Consider the following 17,453-nt stretch of genomic DNA (forward strand, 5'->3'; position numbering starts at 1 on the left):
CAAATACAGGCCAGGAATGTGTTTGGATTTCCGGACTATGTCTTTTCGATTAGAAGATCAGAATTTGGGACTTATGATTGGTGAGATGTTGTGGCTAATATAGCATTGTTTGGCACATCATGTTTTAGCGCTACTCACCCCCTAACGTGAGAGTTAAGTGTTAAGTGTTATTTAATATTAGCGTATATGCGGAGCATCTATAGACAACGAGTTAGTTCAAGCTGTATGTCTAGACACCCTAAAGTTTGTGTGTTAGCCAAGGAGTGCTTCGTTTGGGGAAGTCACGCAGTAAAGGGACGGGAGGGGGGATGGGGTATGTGTTTTATGTTCACATTTATTATTAGTACAGGTGGCATGACAAGCTCCCGCACGGCGGGACGTTTTTCTTCTGAGTTTTGTATGACAGCAACAATTTGCTCTAAAATAAGAAATGCCACATAGTGACAGAGCACAGAGTAGACCAGGTGGAATAAAGATAGTCAGCTGGAACTGTAATGGCTTAGGGCATGTGGTGAAACAAGCTAAGGTTTTCTCTCATCTTAAATCACTGGGTGCTGAGATAGTGTTTCTTCAAGAAACTCATGTTAAACGCTCCACTCAGGCCAAGCTACGAGTCGGCTGGATCGGTCAGATATACCAGTCTAACTTTGATGCAAAAGCGAGAGGGGTAGCAATTCTGATAAGGAAAAACATTCCGTTTGTTTACTCATCCTCGATTTCAGATCCTAATGGTCGGTATATTATTGTGGCTGGTACACTGAATTTGAAACCAGTAACCTTGGTCAATTTATATGGACCCAACTTCGATGATCCATTATTTTTTCAAAGGGTATTTAAGGACATACCAAATATCTCGGATACAAGTGTTATTGTTGGAGAGGGGACTTTAACTGTACGTTAGATCCTCTTTTAGATAAACAGCTATCAAGGTCACTTCAACAATCAAATGCCAGTGTCTGTCTAAAGACATTGATGACAAACCTTAACATTGTCGATATTTGGAGACTGATGCACCCAACAGACAGGGATTATTCTTTCTTTTCATCAGTTCATAAATCATATTCCAGAATTGACTATTTTTTGTTGGACTCCAAACTAATCTCAGCGGCTGAGTTGGTTACCTATCACCCTATTCTAATTACGGACCACTCTCCTGTGTCCATGGTGCTGAAACTCGACAATATGTCGACAGGTCGGCGACCGTGGCGCTTAGACGCATACCTGCTGAAAGATGAGGCTTTTTGTCAGTATTTGAAGGAGCAGATTGCCTTTTTCCTCGGAACTAACGACACGGGGGATGTTGACGACTCCACCCTTTGAGAATCTCTAAAGGCTGTGGTTAGAGGTTACATTATTTCTTATACATCAGAGAGGAAGAAACGCGCCAATACTAGGCTAAGAGAAATTGAAAGAGAGTTAGGGGAACAGGAGAACGTTTTTAGGACGAATTCCTCGTATACAGTCCTTGAGAAGATCACAAAGTTAAAATATGAATACAATACCATCCTTTCGAAACGGGTGGGCTCTTTACTTGCTAGAACGCAACAAAGTTATTTTGAACTGGGTGACAAACCACATAAATTATTAGCAAGACAGCTAAGGCATGTACAGGCATCTAGAGCTATTCACAAAATAAAAGACAAGAAGGGTAAAATAGTAACAGATCCGCAGGATATTAATAAATGCTTTGCGCAGTTTTACTCAGAGCTATACCAATCAAAATGCGATGCTACTGATCCACAAACTATGGAACGCTTTCTGGCTGAATGTGAACTTCCTAAACTAGACAGGGGGGCAGCTGCTGCACTCGATGCAGGGATAACTTTGGAGGAAATTAACACAGCGATGGCACAATTTCCAAACAGCAAGGCCCCTGGGCCCGATGGATATGTAATAAAATTCTATAAGAAGTACTGCGCCAGTCTAGCTCCACTTATGTTGCGAATGTTTAAACAATCCAAAGAAAATGCCAAAGTCCCGCAAACACTGTATGAGGCTACAATAGCACTGATCTTGAAAAAAGATAGAGATTCCATGGAGATGTCATCTTATCGCCCCGTGTCGTTACTCCCCATAGAAAACAAGGTGTTGACAAAGATATTGGCAAACCGATTGAAAACATATATTTCCGACATCATACACCCTGACCAGACAGGTTTTATCCCGGGCCGACATATACACTACAATTTGAGACGTCTTTTCAACGTAATGTATCACAATCATAAGGTTGAGGCAGTGGTAATAGCTCTTGATGCAGAGAAGGCGTTTGACCGGATTGAGTTGAAATATATGATGTCGGTTCTGGAGCACTTCGGATTCGGAAAGGAATTTATTAATTGGATAAGAATTATTTATGCACACCCAATGGCGTCCGTGGTAACCAATCAAGAAATGTCGCAGTCATTCTGCTTGTTCAAGGGGTGCCGACAGGGGTGCCCTATTTCGCCTGCTCTCTTCGCTATAGCCATGGAACCCCTTGCTACTCGCATTCGGGCATGTGCCGATATAGCTTCTGTTAAAATAAAGGACACACAGCACAAAATTTCCCTATGTGCAGACGATGTTCTTTTGTTTTTGTCCAAGCCTAAAACTTCTATTCCACCCTTACTTAACTTGATAAACACATTTGGCTCCTTCTCTGGCTACAAGATAAACTGGCAAAAAAGTGAGTTGATGCCTGTGGTTGGTCGTATAAACGCTATTAAAATGGTTGTCCTACCCAGGTTTCTTTACCTCTTCCAATGTCTACCCAATTTCATACCACAAAGCTGTTTTAAGAAACTGGATTCAATAGTAACTCCATTTTTATGGGATAACAAGGCAGCCAGAATTTCAAAGAAGCATTTATGCAAGTACAAAATAGAGGGGGGCTTTGGCCTTCCTCACTTTAAACTGTATTATTGGGCTGCTAATCTGAACATTGTGTCTTCCTGGAGGGAAAGCTTACCTGCGATGAGACAGAAGGATATGCCTGCATGGCTTTTGATTGAGCAGGCCTCCTGTCAACGTTCCTCACTCCCTGCACTTGTTAATAGCCCATCATATGTGAAAAAATCCACTTATGACTCTAACCCAGTCATTTGTCATACGCTTAGGATCTGGAAACAGATGAGGTATTTTCTTAACATACCCACTGTATACATTGACAGCCCGATTTGCCTGAATCATGCTTTCTACCCCGCATTGGATGATGTGGTGTTTTCACAGTGGAGGGAGAAGGGGCTCACAACAATTGGTAATCTATACATAGATGGTCAGTTAGCTTCATTTCAACAATTACAGGGAAAGTTCAACATGCCAACAACACATTTTTTCAGATACCTCCAAATCAGGAATTTCGTAAGGACACATATCCCACAGTATGGCATGAAGCCAAATAGTCCTACATTAGATAGCTTGATCCTTGTCAAACCCCATTCAAAAGGGTCGGTCTCTAGACTGTATGATGTGCTACAAGCCCACATAGAGGTATCCACAGACACCATTAAAAGGGCTTGGGAACAAGAACTTGGCTCAGAAATCTCAGATGAGGACTTGGTAGAAGCTCTCAGGAATATAAACCACAGTTCAGTGAATGCCAGACACAACCTTGTACAGTTTAAGGTGATACACAGGTTACATTACTCAAAAGTAAAACTGCATAAAATATTCCCGGACACCTCACCACTGTGTGAGAGGTGCAAGCAGGATGAGGGGACGTTGACCCACTTATTCTGGACATGTCCTTAGTTACATGTTTACTGGCCTCTAATTTTTGATTATTTATCTAGAGCCTTTGATAGAGTTCTAGCCCCAGACCCATTGACCGCTCTGTTTGGCACAGTTGATGGGAATAATCACGAAGGGAAAGCTGTCTCTCTTTGTACTCTATTAGCCAAAAGGCTCATATTGCAATTTTGGAAACTGGAGACTGTACCTACCTTTGAAATGTGGTTACGGGATTTAGGAAATGTAATACATATGGAAAAGATTCGATACAATATCTCCAATAGAAGTCCAATATTTTACAAAATATGGCAGCCGATACTGGATAAATGGTCTAGTCCCGCTTCATAACTGGGTTGATGATCTGCTGCTACTCTGTGCTGTACTCCACTCAATATTTATTTTTGGCTTAACTACACTGCTTGTAATGACTATATGCTGTCTTCCTATACATGTACCACCTAATAGGATTTTGTTTTACTTTGTGTATGTGTGAGTTAAGTTTTGTTTTGTCCTCTACATTGGCCATCCTATTCAACAGTACAATGAATGTCATTGTTAGTATTGCTGTCTTTTTTATGTTATTTTTTATTGTAAAATAATAAACATATTATAATGTTTTTTTTTAAAAACAACAGTTGATTACATTTTTCAAATCCAATGTATTTTCCATGTAGATTCCATATCACAATATATTGACAAATTGCGTTGACAAAATGCATTGAAAAAATCATTGATTCAACCAGTTTGTGCCCAGTGGAGTTTCTCATTTTGCTATTGTAGCTCATCTGGACCCACAATTACCTCTCCATGGCAACGGAGATAGACTGTAATAACATCTTTCCGTCTGGCAGAGGGGAACAGCTGGTCTGGACACAGTGCCGTACATCGCTGACTGAACTTCTGCCACAAAACACAACACGCTTTATTAGCTGTCCCCACTTCTCCCAACACTGAGAAAATGATTTGTTTCAGTTTGTGAATAATGATGATGAACAACACAGAAGCAACGATGCCTATGAATGAAGACATCACACATCAGCATCTCTACCTCCAGGTTGTTGCACACCATTCACTGCAACTGTTATGTGGGAATGTTGAATCTTATGTAATATCTTGAATATGGTTATTTGGTTAATACATGATCATTCCTGATGCTCCATGAATTCAGTGCAACCATCTCTTTCTCTAGAAAGAATACCGTGAAACTGTAATCCTTCGGAATGCAATCGTTGTAGTCCTTCTTTATCTAATGCATGCTGAGTGAACTCTAGCAGGCCATTATAAATGTACTGACCACGTCTTCATATTCTGCTGTCTGCCCGTTACATAACCTATCCTGTGGTAGCGGTCTTGTTTTAATAACACAATCCGGACACTTATAAGAAATCCCGCCATGCCCTCAGATGAACCCTCAAACAAGCAAATACATGATTAAGATTGAATCCTCCTGCACTGGCTCTGACGCTCGTAAGAAATGGCAGAGCTCGAAAACTATTACGGACTACGAGCTGCCCAGTGACACGAGCCTACCAGATGAGCTAAATGCCTGTTATGCTCGCTTCGAGCCAAGCAACACTGAAGCATGCATATGAGAGCACCAGCTGTTCTGGATGACTGTGTGATAACGCTCTTGGAAGCCAATGTGAACAAAACCTTTAAACAGATCAACATTCACAAAGCCGCTGGGCCAGACGGATTACCAGAATGTGTACTCACAGCATGCGCGGACCAACTGGCAAGTGTCTTCACTGACATTTTCAACCTCTCCCTGACCAAGTCTGTCATACCTCATGTTTCAAGCATACCACCATAGTCCCTGTGCCCAAGGAAGCGAAGGTAACCTGACTAAATTATTACTGCCCCGTGGCATTCACGTCGGTAGCCATGAAGTGCTTTGAAAGGTTGGTCATGGCTCACATCAACAGCATCCTCCCAGACACCCTAGACGCACTTCAATTCGCAGACCGCCCCAACAGATCCACAGATCCGCAATCTCAATTGCACTCCACACTGCCCTTTATCACCTGGACTAAAGGAACACCTATGTGAGAATGCTGTTCATTGACTACAGCTCAGTGTTCAACACCATAGTGCCCACGAAGCTTGTCACTAAGCTAAGGACTCTGGGGCTAAACACCTCCCTCTGCAACTGGATCCTGGGTGTGTACTTAGTCCCTTCCTGTATTCCCTGTTCACCCACGACTGTGTGGCCAAAAACACGACTCCAACACCATCATTAAGTTTGCTGACGACACAACAGTGGTAGGCCTGATCACCGGCAACGATGAGACAGCCTATAGGGAGGAGGTCAGAGAACTGGCAGTGTGGTGCCAGGACAACAACCTCTCCCTCAATGTGATCAAGACAAAGGAGCTGATCGTGGACTACAGGAAAAGGCGGGCCGAACAGGCCCCCATTAACATCGACGGCGCTGTAGTGGAGCGGGTTGAGAGTTTCATGTTTCTTGGTGTCCACATCACCAACAAACTATCATGTTCCAAACATACCAAGACAGTAGTGAAGAGGGCATGACAAAACCTTTTTTCCCCTCAGGAGACTGAAAAGATTTGGCATGAGTCCCCAGATCCTCAAAAGGTTCTACAGTTGCACCATCGAAGAGCATCCTGACCGGTTGCATCACCGCCTGGTATGGCAACTGCTCGGCATCTGACCATAAGGAGCTACAGAGGGTAGTGCGAAAGGCCCAGTACATCACTGGGGCCAAGATTTCTGCCATCCAGGACCTATATACTAGGCGGTGTCAGTGGAAAGCCAATAAAATTGTCAGAGACTCCAGTCACCCAAGTTCTAGAATGTTTTCTCTGCTACCACACGGCAAGCGGTACCGGAGCGCCAAGTCTAGGACCAAAAGGCTCATCAACAGGTTTTACCCCCAAGTCATTAGACTGCTGAACAATTCATAAAAATCGCCACTGGACAATTTACATTGACACCCCCCTCCCCCTCCTGTACACTGCTGCAGCTTGGTACAGGTGCCCCCTGTATATAGCCTCGTTATTCTTATTCTTATTGTGTTACTTTTTATTATAACTTTTTTCTGCCTACTTGGTAAATATCTTCTTCTTCTTGAACTGCACTGTTGGTTAAGAGCTTGTAAGTAAGCATTTCACAGTAAAGTCTACACTTGTTGTATTCGGCTCATGTGGCAAATAAAGTTTGATTTGATTTGATTGATTTGACCAGAGTGTAGTGGGTAATCAATCAAATGTATTCCTAAAGCCCTTCTTACATCAGCTGATGTCACAAAGTGCTGTACAGAAACCCAGCCTAAACTCCAAACAGCAAGCAATGCAGGTGTAGAAGCACGGTGGCTAGGAAAAACTCCCTAGAAAGGTCAGAACCTAGGAAGAAAACTAGAGAGGAACTAGGCTATGAGGGGTGGCCAGTCCTCTTCTGGTTGTGCCGGGTAGAGATTATAACAGAACATGGCCAAGATGTTCAAATGTTCATAGACTACCAGCATGGTCAAATTATAATAATCACAGCGGTTGTAGAGGGTGCAACAGATCAGCACCTCAGGAGTAAATCTCAGTTGGCTTTTCATAGCCAATCTTTCAGAGTATCTCTATCGCTCCTGCTGTCTCTTAGAGAGTTGAAAACAGCAGGTCTGGGACAGGTAGCACATCTGGTGAACAGGTCAGGGTTCCATAGCCGCAGGCAGAACAGTTGAAACAGGAGCAGCAGCACGACCAGGTGGACTGGGGACAGCAGAGAGTCATCAGACCAGGTAGTCCTGAGGCATGGTCCTAGGGCTCAGGTCCTCCGAGAGAAAGAAAGAAAATTAGTGAGAGCATGCTTAAATTCACACAAGACACCGGATAAGACAGGAGAAATACTCCAGATATAACAGACTGACGCTAGCCCCCGGACACATAAACTATTGCAGTATAAATACTGGAGGCGGAGACAGGAGGGGTCAGGAGACACTGTAGCCCTGTCCGATGATACCCCCGGACAGGGCCAAACAGGCAGGATATAACCCCACCCACTTTGCCAAAGCACAGCCCCCACACCACTAGGGGGATATCTTCAACCACCAACTTACCATCCTGAGACAAGGCCGTGTATAGCCCACAAAGATCTCCCCCACGGCATAACTCAAGGGGGGCGCCAACCCGGACAGGAAGATCACGTCAGTGACTCAACCCACTCAAGTGACGCACCCTTCCTAGGGACTTGGTAATCCACTTGAATTTGACGCCTCCCCACATGACAACATGCTCCTCCATCGATTTTGGCCTGATTGCCTTCCCTTTCATGCCTGTTACTGTGTTGTACACACGGTTTATTGCAATGAACCCATATTTAAGATGGAAACAAATCATCAATAAATAGTTATTTTAAAATATTTATTTAGGAGTATGGTAGCTTGTACTCCACATCCCATACCACGCATGTGGATAGGCATATCCTTACACCTTGTTGGTGTCCTACGAACAATGTTCTAGTCATTCAGGTCTGAGTAATTACTGTACATCAGCACAGATGGTGTGTTTGTATTATGGATCCCCCATTAGCTTCCTGGGGTCCGGTAAAATATTTGTTTAAACTTTTTTTTAACTGGGCAAGTCACTTAAGAACAAATTCTTATTTACAATGACAGCCTACTAGGGAACAGTGGGTTAACTGCCTTGTTCAGGGGCATAACGACAGATTTTTACCTTGTCAGCGCAGGGATTCGATCCAGCAACCTTTCAGTAACTGGCCCAATGCGATAACAACTAGGCTACCTGTCTCGGCACAATTTCAAAAACGTTACAATGCATTCATTGATTTCACAACACTCTGTATGCCCTCAGGCCCGTACTCCATCACTACCACATATCTACAGTACAAAATCCATGTGTACGTGTGTGTATAGTGCGTATGTTATCGTGTGTGTGTATGCATGTGTCTGTGCCTATGTTTGTGTTGCTTCACAATCCCCGCTGTTCCATAAGGTGTATTTCTGTTTTTTTAATCAAATTTTACTGCTTGCATCAGTTACTTGATGTGGAATAGAGTTCCATGTAGTCATGGCTCTATATAGTACCGTACTAGTACTAGTCTGTTCTGGACTTGGGGACTGTGAAGAGACCTCGTGGCATGTGTTGTGGGGTATGCATGGGTGTCCGATCTGTGCAACAGTAGTTCAAATAGACAGCTCGGTGTATTCAACATGTCAATACCTCTCATAAATACAAGTAGTGATGAAGTCAATCTCTCCTCCATTTTGAGCCAGGAGAGATTGACATGCATATTATTCATATTAGCTCTCTGTGTACATACAGTACAAGGACCAGCCGTGCTGCCCTGTTCTGAGCCAATTGCAATTTTCCTAAGTCCCTTTTTGTGGCACCCGACCACACGACTGAACAGTATTCCAGGTGCGACAAAACTAGGGCCTCTAGGACTTGCCTTGCTGATAGCGCTATTAAGAAGGTAGAGCAGCTCTTTATTGTGGACAGACTTCTCCCCATCTTAGCTACTGTTATATCAACATGTTTTGACCATGACAGGTTACAATCCAGGGATACTCCAAGCTGTTTAGTCACCTCCACAAGCTCAATTGACATTTTATTTAACATAATTTAGTCAAGGTTTAGGGTGAATGATTTGTCCCAAATACAATGCTTTTAGTTTTAGAAACATGTAGGACTAACTTATTCCTTGCCACCCACTCTGAAACTAACTGCAGCTCTTTGTTAAGTGTCAAAGTAATTTCAGTCACTGTAGTAGCTGACATGTATAGTGTTGAGTCTTCTGCATACATACACACACTGGCTTTACTCAAAGGTATGTCATTGGTAAAGATTGAAAAAAGTAAGGGGCCTAGACAGTTGCCCTGGGGAATTCCTGATTCTACCTGGATAACGTTGGAGAGGCTTCCATTAAAGAACACCCTCTGTGTTCTGTGAGACAGATAACTCTTTATTCACAATATAGCATTGGGGTGTAAAGCCATAACACATACGATAAATGTCAAAAGCCGCACTGAAGTCTAACAAAAACACCCCCACAATCTTTTTATCATAAATTTCTCTCAGCCAATCATCAGTCATTTGTGTAAGTGCTGTGCTTGTTAAATGTCCTTCCCTATAAGCATGCTGAAAGTTTGTTGTCATTTTTTTTGCTGTGAAGCACTGTAGCATTGTATCTTATCAAACACAATATTTTCCAAACGTTTACTAAGGGTTGGTAACAGGCTGATTGGTTGGCTATCTGAGCCAACCTCTTAGGGCGCTAGCAGGACACCTGTTGACAACATCCAGTGAAATTGGAGTGCGCCAAATTCAAATGACAAAATCGTATGAACATACAAGTGTCTTTACTATTCTTAGGTAGCGGAATGATTTTTGCTTCTCTCCAAGCCTGGGAGCACACTTTCTAGTAGGCCTAAATTGAAAATAGCAATATCATCCGGTATTATCCTCAGTATTCACAATAACAATGCCTACAAAGGCATTTCCTTTCAGAGCCAGAAAAGTTCAATCCAATTAATTTAAAATATTTATCACCAGGATTGAGTCTTGCATCTGTTGAATTTCCAGATATCAATGTGAAATAGATTCTGCTCTGGATATCAGCTTGTCAGAATGTCCACAGTGTACATAAGCACATTAAGCCTTCATAGAATCTGTACAGTTGTTTATGAAAAAAGACGACATCAAATATAAATACGGTATCAATGCCTAATGTATACCTCCTTCATGTCTTAGTTGTCTGGAAATTATATATTTTATTATTAGAGGCTATGCTACAATATGTTACGTTAGAAAGAGTTACAGTGCTTAGAAAAGGAGGTCAGCACTAACACATAAATCTCTAAAATACAGAGTGAATCTCTTCCCTGTGGAAATGCCTTAAATGTGCACTTTGTTTTTCCAATCCTCACAACATCAACTGTACTGAGTTTACATGCTCTTCATCCTCTTATGACCTGGGATGGCAATCACTCATTCATTCTGGATTTTCTACCATTTCAAAGTATCATCTCTAAATGTTCAATCCATAACAGTTTACGTAATTTATAAATGGATATGTACTGTACGTGGAATATAAAACATTACATTTTGAGTAATGCACACTAGTTCAGGCAAAGTTTTTCCTGCTTTTTCACCCATATTCAGCCTTACTACTTTCTCTAACACTTCTGTCATCATCCAGCTATCACCTTGCGCTTTGTCAGTGTGGTAAAGTGTTAAAAGGACGTCTCCAGAGCCACACCTCAGACTACTGATAATGGCTTGGGGTAAAAAATAAAATAATGTATTTGCTCTGTCTATTATTACCTCTTTCACACATCTCCCTGTGATGGTTTTGACTGGGGGGGGGGGGGGTTGGAGAGGAGCACAGAACCTTCAAGACATGCAAAGAAGCTAAAGGAGACACGCAAGGAAAAATAAGTAAGTTCTCTTGCCACTAGTAAAGAAGCTCCATGCAAATTTTCCCGGAGATTATGGTCAATGTCATGGCTTCCCTGAAAGATCACTGCGTATTACAGGAGGGGGTTTGTGATGCAAAACAGTAGTGTGTGTGTGTGATGCAAAACAGTAGGGTGTGTGTGATGCGAAACAGGAGGGTGTGTGTGATGCAAAACAGTAGGGTGTGTGTGTGATGCAAAACAGTAGTGTGTGTGTGTGATGCAAAACAGTAGGGTGTGTGTGATGCGAAACAGTAGGGTGTGTGTGTGATGCAAAACAGTAGGGTGTGTGTGTGATGCAAAACAGTAGTGTGTGTGTGTGTGTGATGCAAAACAGGAGGGTGTGTGTGATGCAAAACAGGAGGGTGTTAGTGATGCAAAACAGTACGGTGTGTGTGATGCAACACTGGAGGGTGTTATGTAAAACAGGAGGGTGTGATGCAAAACAGGAGGGTGTGATGCAAAACAGGAGGGTGTTTGTGATGCAAAACAGTACGGTGTGTGTGATGCAACACAGGAGGGTGTGATGCAAAACAGGAGGGTGTGATGAAAAACAGGAGGGTGTGATGCAAAACAGGAGTGTGTGTGTGACGCAAAACAGGAGGGTGTGATGCAAAACAGGAGATGCAAAACAGGAGGGTGTGTGTGATGCAAAACAGGAGGGTGTGTGTGATGCAGATTTGTTTTGTGTCACGTTGATGTTAAAATATTATTTCCCACAAGGTGTGAGAAATGAAACTTCTATCAAATTCTCTGTTCAGCCTTATACATGTGAAAGGTCTGTACTTGTATGATATCTCTAAGGGCTTGAGTGAAAATCTCAAATCTAAAGGAATTTCAGATGATGATGTACAGTACAGAGCTGTGATGTTGATGTCTTGGGAGAGTCAAAGCACAGACTACAAAGGCATACCGACAGTCAGGATGCTAAAGATTCTCACAGAAGGAGAAGTACTGTAGGAGCTGCTGCTCTTAATCCTCTTGGAAACGTGTCAGAGAACTGGGCCATGTCTACTTAATAGCTGTGAAAGCTTCTGCAACAACATGTAAACTATTCAATAAGTGACAATAGTGAACATACACCTCTGTGTCAGCCACCACATCTCTTGTGATTCTAAACATGGGGTTGGCATATTAAGTATGTTTCCCTGTTATGCAGTAAGTCACATGGGGACTTCAGACATTGAAGTAACAAATCCTTATGAAATGCAAATGTTGGTATTTCGCTGCACTAAATGTTGGTATGAATCAGTAATTAGCAGTAACAGACAAATAATTCATTTTCAAAACTAAGACAACCTAGTATACTGTATGAAATACTTTCTCCCATTCCTCAAGTCCACACTAAGAGAAAAAACAATGCCATGATTGCAGCCTCATTCACTGCCATCCATCAATACTACCTGCTTTTGGTCATGCTGTCATGTACTGTCATGTTGTGTCTTGTCTCTGTCCTTTCCCTTCACCCTGTCTCCCTCTGCTGGTCGTTGTTAGGTTACCTTTTCTCCCCCGCTTTCCCCCAGCTGTTCCTTGTCTCCTCTTGACTACCTCGTCACCCCTTCTCCCACCTGTTCCCCTTTTCCCTCTGATTAGTCCCCTATATCTCTCTCTGTTTTTGTTCCTGTCCTTGTCGGATTCTTGTTTGTTGTGTTTCATGCCTGAGCCAGACTATCGTCATGTTTGCTGTAACCTTGTCCTGTCCTGTCGGAATCTGCCGGTCTATCTGAGCCTACCTATGTTTGGTTATTAAAGAAGCTCTGTTTAAGTTAGTTCGCTTTTGGGTCCTCATTCACTCACCATAACAGAAGAATCCGACCAAGAATGGACCCAGCGACTTCGGATCCTCTCCACTCAGCCGTCGGGATCCAGGGAGCGATGCTAGGCAGACACGAGCAGGAAGTGTCTGCTGCTCGACATGCCGTTGAGACCCTGGCCACCCAAGTCTCCAACCTCACAGAACAGGTTCACCATCTCCGCCTCGATCCACCGGCCACTTCCAGGGCTTTCGAATCTCCGGAGCCCAGAATCAATAACCCGCCGTGTTACTCTGGGGAGCCCACTGAATGCCGCTCGTTCCTCACCCAGTGTGATATTGTGTTTTCTCTCCAGCCCAACACTTACTCCAGGAGCACTGCTCGTGTCGCCTACGTCATATCTCTCCTTATTGGACGGGCTCGTGAGTGGGGCACGGCAATCTGGGAGGCAAGGGCTGAGTGTACTAACCAGTATCAGGACTTTAAGGAGGAGATGATACGGGTTTTTGATCGATCTGTTTTTGGGGAGGAGGCTTCCAGGGCCCTGTCTTCCCTATGTCAAGGCAATCGATCCATAACAGACTACTCTATTGAGTTTCGCACTCTTGCTGTCTCCAGTGGCTGGAACGAGCCGGCCTTGCTCGCTCGTCTTCTGGAGGGTCTCCGCGCAGAGGTAAAGGATGAGATTCTCTCCCGGGAGGTTCCTTCCAGCGTGGATTCCTTGATTGAACTCGCTATTCGCATTGAGCGACGGGTTGATCTTCGTCACCGAGCTCGTGGAAAGGAGCTCGCGCTCTCCGTCGCTCCCCTCTCCGCATCACTACCATCTTCCTCTGCCGGCTCGGGTGCTGAGCCCATGCAGCTGGGAGGTATCCGCATCTCGACTAAGGAGAGGGAACGGAGAATCACCAACCGCCTCTGTCTCTATTGCGGTTCCGCTGGTCATTTTGTCACTTCATGTCCAGTAAAAGGCCAGAGCTCGTCAGTAAGCGGAGGGCTACTGGTGAGCGCTACTACTCCTGTCTCTCCTTCAAGATCCTGCACTACCTTGTCGGTCCATCTACGCTGGACCGGTTCGTCAGCTTCCTGCAGTGCCTTAATAGACTCTGGGGCGGAGGGCTGTTTTATGGACGAGACCTGGGCTCGGGAACATGACATTCCTCTCAGACAGTTAAAGGAGCCCACGGCCTTGTTCGCCCTGGATGGTAGTCCTCTCCCCAGGATTCAGCGTGAGACGCTACCTTTAACCCTCACTGTTTCTGGTAATCATAGTGAAACCATTTCTTTTTTAATTTTTCGTTCACCTTTTACACCTGTTGTTTTGGGCCATCCCTGGCTAATTTGTCATAATCCTTCCATTAATTGGTCTAGTAATTCTATCCTCTCCTGGAACGTCTCTTGTCATGTGAAATGTTTAATGTCTGCTATCCCTCCTGTTTCCTCTGTCTCTTCTTCACAGGAGGAGCCTGGTGATTTGACAGGGGTGCCGGAGGAATATCACGATCTGCGCACGGTGTTCAGTCGGTCCAGGGCCACCTCTCTTCCTCCACACCGGTCGTATGATTGTAGTATTGATCTCCTTCCGGGAACCACCCCCCCCCGGGGTAGACTATACTCTCTGTCGGCTCCCGAACGTAAGGCTCTCGAAGATTATTTGTCTGTAGCTCTTGACGCCGGTACCATAGTCCCCTCCTCCTCTCCCGCCGGAGCGGGGTTTTTTTTTGTCAAGAAGAAGGACGGGTCTCTGCGCCCCTGCATAGATTATCGAGGGCTGAATGACATAACAGTGAAGAATCGTTATCCGCTTCCTCTTATGTCTTCAGCCTTCGAGATCCTGCAGGGAGCCAGGTTTTTCACTAAGTTGGACCTTCGTAACGCTTACCATCTCGTGCGCATCAGGGAGGGGGACGAGTGGAAGACAGCGTTTAACACTCCGTTAGGGCACTTTGAATACCGGGTCCTTCCTTTCGGCCTCGCTAACGCTCCAGCTGTCTTTCAGGCATTAGTCAATGATGTCCTGAGAGACATGCTGAACATCTTTGTTTTCGTTTACCTTGACGATATCCTGATTTTTTCACCGTCACTCCAGATTCATGTTCAGCACGTTCGACGTGTCCTCCAGCGCCTTTTAGAGAATTGTCTTTTTGTGAAGGCTGAGAAGTGCACTTTTCATGCCTCCTCCGTCACATTTCTCGGTTCTGTTATTTCCGCTGAAGGCATTAAGATGGATCCCGCTAAGGTCCAAGCTGTCATTGATTGGCCCGTCCCTAAGTCACGCGTCGAGCTGCAGAGCTTTCTCGGCTTCGCGAACTTCTATCGTCGTTTCATCCGTAATTTCGGTCAGGTGGCAGCTCCTCTCACAGCCCTTACTTCTGTCAAGACGTGCTTTAAGTGGTCCGTTTCCGCCCAGGGAGCTTTTGATCTCCTCAAGAATCGTTTTACATCCGCTCCTATCCTTGTTACACCTGACGTCTCTAGACAGTTCGTTGTCGAGGTTGACGCGTCAGAGGTGGGCGTGGGAGCCATTCTTTCTCAGCGCTCCCTCTCTGACGACAAGGTCCACCCATGCGCGTATTTTTCTCATCGCCTGTCGCCGTCGGAACGTAACTATGATGTGGGTAACCGCGAACTGCTCGCCATCCGGTTAGCCCTAGGCGAATGGCGACAGTGGTTGGAGGGGGCGACCGTTCCTTTTGTCGTTTGGACTGACCATAGGAACCTTGAGTACATCCGTTCTGCCAAACGACTTAATGCGCGTCAGGCGCGTTGGGCGCTGTTTTTCGCTCGTTTCGAGTTCGTGATTTCTTATCGTCCGGGCTCTAAGAACACCAAGCCTGATGCTTTGTCTCGTCTCTTCAGTTCTTCAGTAGCCTCCACTGACCCCGAGGGGATTCTCCCTGAGGGGCGTGTTGTCGGGTTGACTGTCTGGGGAATTGAGAGGCAGGTAAAACAAGCGCTCACTCACACTCCGTCGCCGCGCGCTTGTCCTAGGAACCTTCTTTTCGTTCCCGTTCCTACTCGTCTGGCCGTTCTTCAGTGGGCTCACTCTGCCAAGTTAGCCGGCCACCCTGGCGTTCGGGGTACGCTTGCTTCCATTCGCCAGCGTTTTTGGTGGCCCACCCGGGAGCATGACACGCGTCGTTTCGTGGCTGCTTGTTCGGTCTGCGCGCAGACTAAGTCCGGTAACTCTCCTCCTGCCGGCCGTCTCAGGCCGCTTCCTATTCCCTCTCGACCGTGGTCTCACATCGCCTTAGATTTTGTCACCGGACTGCCTTCGTCAGCGGGGAAGACTGTTATTCTTACGGTTGTCGATAGGTTCTCTAAGGCGGCTCATTTCATTCCCCTTGCTAAGCTTCCTTCTGCTAAAGAGACGGCACAAATCATCATCGAGAATGTTTTCAGAATTCATGGCCTTCCGTCAGACGTCGTTTCGGACAGAGGTCCGCAATTCACGTCTCAATTTTGGAGGGAGTTTTGCCGTTTGATTGGGGCTTCCGTCAGTCTCTCTTCCGGCTTTCACCCCCAGTCTAACGGTCAAGCAGAACGGGCCAATCAGACTATTGGTCGCATCTTACGCAGTCTTTCTTTTCGCAACCCTGCGTCTTGGTCAGAACAGCTCCCCTGGGCAGAATACGCCCACAACTCGCTTCCTTCGTCTGCGACCGGGCTATCTCCTTTTCAGAGTAGCCTCGGGTACCAGCCTCCGCTGTTCTCATCTCAGTTCGCCGAGTCCAGCGTCCCCTCCGCTCAGGCTTTTGTCCAACGTTGCGAGCGCACCTGGAAGAGGGTCAGGTCTGCACTTTGCCGTTATAGGACGCAGACTGTGAGGGCTGCTAATAAGCGTAGAACTAAGAGTCCTAGATATTGTCGCGGTCAGAGAGTTTGGCTCTCCACTCAGAACCTTCCCCTTAAGACGGCTTCTCGCAAGTTGACCCCGCGGTTCATTGGTCCGTTCCGTATTTCTCGGGTCATTAATCCTGTCGCAGTTCGACTTCTTCTTCCGCGATACCTTCGTCGCGTCCACCCGGTCTTCCATGTCTCCTGCATCAAGCCCGTCCTTCGCGCCCCCGCTCGTCTTCCCCCCCCCCCCCCCCATCCTTGTCGAGGGCGCACCCATCTACAGGGTCCGTAGAATTTTGGACATGCGTCCTCGGGGCCGTGGTCACCAGTACCTCGTAGATTGGGAGGGGTACGGTCCTGAGGAGAGGAGTTGGGTTCCCTCTCGGGACGTGCTGGACCGTGCGCTGATCGAGGATTTCCTCCGTTGCCGCCAGGTTTCCTCCTCGAGTGCGCCAGGAGGCGCTCGGTGAGTGGGGGGGTACTGTCATGTACTGTCATGTTGTGTCTTGTCTCTGTCCTTTCCCTTCACCCTGTCTCCCTCTGCTGGTCGTTGTTAGGTTACCTTTTCTCCCCCGCTTTCCCCCAGCTGTTCCTTGTCTCCTCTTGACTACCTCGTCACCCCTTCTCCCACCTGTTCCCCTTTTCCCTCTGATTAGTCCCCTATATCTCTCTCTGTTTTTGTTCCTGTCCTTGTCGGATTCTTGTTTGTTGTGTTTCATGCCTGAGCC

This window comes from Oncorhynchus mykiss, chromosome 6, assembly GCF_057628025.1.
Source record: "Oncorhynchus mykiss isolate SJ-2025 chromosome 6, ASM5762802v1, whole genome shotgun sequence".
Lineage (NCBI taxonomy): Eukaryota > Metazoa > Chordata > Actinopteri > Salmoniformes > Salmonidae > Oncorhynchus > Oncorhynchus mykiss.